Source organism: Oncorhynchus mykiss, chromosome 5, assembly GCF_013265735.2.
Source record: "Oncorhynchus mykiss isolate Arlee chromosome 5, USDA_OmykA_1.1, whole genome shotgun sequence".
Classification (NCBI taxonomy): domain Eukaryota; kingdom Metazoa; phylum Chordata; class Actinopteri; order Salmoniformes; family Salmonidae; genus Oncorhynchus; species Oncorhynchus mykiss.
Window position 1 is genome coordinate 6,091,725 of NC_048569.1, and position 4,601 is coordinate 6,096,325.

General features: G+C 41.4%; 1 protein-coding gene across 7 annotated transcripts in view; it reads right to left on the reverse strand.

The window, feature by feature from the left end:
* Positions 1-2,244: 2,244 nt before the first annotated feature.
* The window catches only part of LOC110523124 (WD repeat-containing protein 7), a 342,879-nt gene continuing 340,522 nt past the window's right edge, over positions 2,245-4,601 (reverse strand). For 4 of the 7 annotated variants that reach the window (XM_036976656.1, XM_036976658.1, XM_036976660.1 and 1 more), the window contains one exon: positions 2,245-4,601. This exon is cut by the window's right edge and continues 332 nt beyond it. The gene's annotated coding sequence lies outside the window, so the exon portion shown is untranslated. The other 3 variants (XR_005051631.1, XR_005051630.1, XR_005051629.1) reach the window with 3 other exon arrangements.

The following is a 4,601-nucleotide window of genomic DNA, read 5'->3' on the forward strand; positions in this document are numbered from 1 at the left end:
GAATTGGATTGTAAAAGATTTCATTCATGCAAGCAGGGAGAAATTTCACAGAATGTGTTGACATTTAGGAAAGAAACTCTGCAGGAAGCTACATTTCATCAAGACTCAGGAGTAACATTGCATTCACGTGTCAAACTTTTTGTTTCAGCTTTTAAACTTTAAAAATTGGAGAAACATTTCAGCCAAGCAAAAAAAATACATTAAATAAATAAAAAGTCCCCAAAAAAACAACAACAAACAAACCACACTACTTGGTCCTCTTTATTAAAACAACATGTAAAACATCTTTGTCACTCAGTCAAAACACAAAAGCCAGATTTCACAAGGCTCCTTGATATCCACAGGACCAGGGGGGAATAGTTTTGGTGCTGGGTTGGGTCTCCTCTACTGCTCAGGAAATGAGGCTGCAGCAGACAGACAGACGGACAGGCAGACTGGGAGCCCAGCAGCTATCCCCATTGAACGCTGTTTACAGTCTGCCTGGTGTACTCCATGCTGCTGTGGCTGGGGGCCAAGCTTGGGGCTGGGTCCTGTCTGTCTCTGTGGTTCAGCCTAATGACAGAGACTGGCTGTGGCTCAAGGAGGGGAGGAAGGTAGGAAGAGCAAGAGATCTGGAGAGAGGGAAGGAAGCCTCACAACCTTCTCTATACAGACATAACCTAATCCAACTAAAGAGGTGGTCGTGCTCTCCAATACACACACCATGACAGACAGTGCTCCATGTACACTAACAGTGTATTGGTGGGAATTCATTAGCCAAGGCAAGTATGTAGCTAGCAGCCTCCAGACAGGAAGACCATTAAAGGAGCAGGAGGTGGAGGACACTCAGCTTCTCCATCAGCTTGCCCTCTTCCAACCGTAACCATTAAGTGAGGGAAACGCAAAACTGACCCAAGATTAGCCTTCTAGGGACAACTTCACACTACACCTGAACCGCAGCCAATCACAGCGAGAGCCAAGTGTTCCACACATCTCCAGTATTCTAGAGATGGAATGTGTTTTCAAAACACTACCGGTCAAAAGTTTGGACACACCGACTCATTCAAGGGTTTTTCTTTATTTGTACTATTTTCTACATTGTGTAATAATAGTGAAGACATCAACACTATGAAATAACACATATGGAATCATGTAGTAACCAAAAAAAGTGTTAAACAAATCAAAATATATTTTATATTTGAGATTCTTCAAAAAGTTACCCTTTGGCTTGATGACAGCTTTGTATACTCTTGGCATTCTCTCAACCAGCTTTATGAGGGAGTCACCTGGAATGCATTTTCAATTAACAGGTGTGCCTTCTTAAAAGTTAATTTGTGGAATTTCTTTCCTTCTTAATGCGTTTGAGCCAATCAGTTGTGTTGTGACAAGGTAGGGATAGAATACAGAAGATTCTTCAGGTGCAGTCGCAAAAACCATCAAGCGCTATGATGAAACTGGCTCTCATGAGGACCACCACAGGAAAGGAAGACCCAGTTACACCTCTGCTGCAGAGGATAAGTTCATTATAGTTACCAGCCTCAGAAATTGCAGCCCAAGTAAATGCTTCACAGAGTTCAAGTAACAGACACATCTCAACATCAACTGTTCAGAGGAGACTGTGTGAATCAGGCCTTCATGGTCGCTGCAAAGAAACCACTACTAAAGGACACCAATAATAAGAAGAGACTTGCTTGGGTCACGAAACACGAGCAAAGGAAATTAGACCGGTGGAAATCTGTCCTTTGGTCTGGAGTCAAAATTGGAGATGGGATTTATTTAGAATTCAAGGCACACTTAACCAGCATGGCTACCACAGCATTCTGCAGCAATACACCATCCCATCTGGTTTGAGTGTGGTGGGACTTTCAACACACCTCCAGGCTGTGTATGGGCTATTTTACCAAGGAGCGTGACGGAGTGCTGCATCAGATGACCTGGCCTCAACAATCAAACAAATTAAGACGATTTGGGATGAGTCGGACTGCAGAGAGAAGGAAAAGCAGCCAACAAGTGCTCAGCATATGTGGGAACCCCTTCAAGACTTTTGAAAAAGCATTCCAGGTGAAGCTGTTTGAGAGAATGCCAACGTGTGTGCAAAGCTGTCATCAAGGCAAAGCGTGGCTATTTTCAGAATCTCAAATATAAAACATTCTGATTTGTTTAACACTTTTTTGGTTACTACATGATTCCATGTGTGTTGTTTCATAGTTTTAATGTCTTCACTATTATTCTACAACGTAGAAAATAGTTTTTTAAAAATAAATGAAAAACCTTTGAATGAGAGAGGTGTTATAAAACGTTTGACCGGTAGTTTGTCACTCTGACAGGTCAGTTAGCAGCCCAATGGATGACGTCTTTCGACACCTCAGACAACTGCTCCGGTGCAGGAATAAAACACCACGGAGAGAGCTCTGTTTTTTAAACAGACGTACTATAACCAAGGAGTACCTCAAGGTTGTGTGTTAAGACCCACTGATACTCCTATGGTTCCATTCATCTCATTCAAAAGAATTACAAAACATAATTTAAACAGCCTGGAAGAAAAATGAGATGAAATCCTCCTGCCAGTCACCTCTAGCCTCAGGTCTTTCTCACTTTCTTTTCTCTACTTGACTCTTTCCATCTCAATGGTATTTATTTTCTTTCTCAGAGAAACTGCCAAAAAACTGCCCCCCCAAAAAAACCACATTTTCAGAAGCTATTACTGTGGGCAGTGGAGAAAAGAGATTAAGATCTTCCAAGGTTGGAGGGAAGTCAAGTCAAGGCCATCAAAAGCAGTCTGACAAGATTGGGGAGGGGTGGAGGGGGGGGGTGTACTTTTTTTTTTTTGCGGAGAGAACTTGTGAAAAGCTTTGACACGCTTGGGCTTGCAGGTGTTCTCTGGCGTTAGAAGCTTTTACTGCTAATGATAGGAACTTGACAGGAGCGGAGATGAGGTGGAGAAACGCGGAGCAGGCAGAGTAGGGAACTCACAGGGACCCTAAAAACACTCGCAGCCTGCTGCCGGCCAGGGGTTGAAAACAAGAAGAAAAATAATAGCGTCTGCACACATTCCAGGGATATATAGTCAATGTAAAGTCTCTCTAAAATATATCTATACTCTCAGAAACTACAGTAGTATCTGTATATACGCTCACAACCTAGTATCTGTATATAGTCTCACAACCTAGTATCTGTATATAATCTCACAACCTAGTATCTGTATATAGTCTCACAACCTAGTATCTGTATATACTCTCACAACTTAGTATCTGTCTGTACTCTCACAACTTAGTATCTGTCTGTACTCTCACAACCTAGTATCTGTATATAATCTCACAACCTAGTATCTGTATATAGTCTCACAACTTAGTATCTGTATATAGTCTCACAACCTAGTATGTACTCACAACCTAGTATCTGTATATACTCTCAGAACCTAGTATGTACTCACAACCTAGTATCTGTATATACTCTCAGAACCTAGTATGTACTCTCAGAACCTAGTATCTGTCTGTACTCTCAGAACCTAGTATGTACTCACAACCTAGTATCTGTATAGTCTCACAACCTAGTATCTGTATAGTCTCAGAACCTAGTATCTTGTACGTACTCTCAGAAGATAGTATCTTGTTCGTACTCTCAGAACCTAGTATATCTACGTACTCTCAGAACCTAGTATATCTACGTACTCTCAGAACCTAGTATATCTACGTACTCTCAGAACCTAGTATATCTACGTACTCTCAGAACCTAGTATATCTACGTACTCTCAGAACCTAGTATATCTACGTACTCTCAGAACCTAGTATATCTACGTACTCTCAGAACCTAGTATATCTACGTACTCTCAGAACCTAGTATATCTACGTACTCTCAGAACCTAGTATATCTACGATAAGAGGATCAGGGCGAAGGTTTTCGTCTTTGCTACACCGTGGCCGTCCTATAGGACTCCTTGGCTCAATGTACATATTAATATGAGTATCTTAGCCTGACACATTATTCTAGTCAATATCCAACAGAGAAAATAGACAAGAGGTACGTAGTAAAAAGCTTAACAAGCAGCAACAACAATAAAGCCTTTATAGTGATATATTCTTCATATGATAATGGTCTTTCCTCTTGGACCGAACAGTGATACGTTTTGAACACGTTTTCCCTCTCGTTGGGGGTGTTATATAAGGAGGGTAGGAGAGAACGGTTTGGTAAAGTGTTCTTGTTTAAAGGTGTACAGTTGCCGTAGAGGTGAGCAGGGGGCGTGTCCTATTTAACACACGGCTGAGATGATTGGTGCAGTTAAGATGAAGGCGTAACCCACACACACTTAAAAATATATATATTTTTTTTACAACTGACACCTCTCAGTGCAGGTCCACACCTGACCTCTCTATCACACGCAATACAATTAACTTATTATGGTGTAAAGTTTACATCTAGAAGCCAAATCATCACACCAAGGGATTAGTTGACCCCCCCCTCCCTCCTCCCTCCTGATGGGATTTGAAAAGATCAGACTAGACAGCAACACTAGCGGTGTTTCATTTTAAATAACAGAGGAAAGGAAACGTCTGGGGAGGAGAGGAACAACAACAATTAAACAGTGTAAACAACAGGAACATGAAATAGCAGTAATAGTTATC